Raw genomic sequence first — 558 nt, 5'->3', positions numbered from 1 at the left:
TGTAAGAGACTGTGTTGGACTATGTTTGTCTCAACATTGCTGACCATTTGCTAGCCTCAGCATCCTGTTGCTGTGGGGGAGTACGTGCTGAAGGCCCTGAAAAAAACACCATATCTACCTGAAGCTAGCAGTCTCTGCGGAAATGGCTGGAATCTTTGGAAAAACTGCATACTCCTCCCTCGAAAAAGGAACTGCAAGGGACTGGAAAAAGGAACTGAAAGGAACTGCAAGGGATTGAAAATCAGCGCTTGGAACTGGGACTTTGTCATCATCTGTCTGCTGGAACCTGGAACTTGGACCTCCATCACCTGCACCGAGACTGAGCCAATGGGACGTTGCTGGCTTCGTGGTGGTGGTAACTAGTCTTGCTGCATCTCTCCCGTTTCCTTGCTTAGGCCTGACTCTTTTTCCTTTCTTCTTCCCTCTGTCCTGTCGCTATTATCAGTTGTTATAGGAAATAAAACTTGTAAGGTTGTATGGCATCTGACCTTGTTTGTGTCTTAATCTTGCTCTTGGGATCATTTAAGAACCCTCCCCAATATTGGATCGGGACACATG

Source organism: Haliaeetus leucocephalus, unplaced genomic scaffold (genome assembly GCF_000737465.1).
Source record: "Haliaeetus leucocephalus isolate CR32 unplaced genomic scaffold, Haliaeetus_leucocephalus-4.0 Scaffold439, whole genome shotgun sequence".
In the NCBI taxonomy this organism is placed as follows: Eukaryota; Metazoa; Chordata; class Aves; order Accipitriformes; family Accipitridae; genus Haliaeetus; species Haliaeetus leucocephalus.
The sequence above is the reverse complement of the archived record's forward strand: the minus strand, read 5'-3'. Positions refer to the sequence as shown.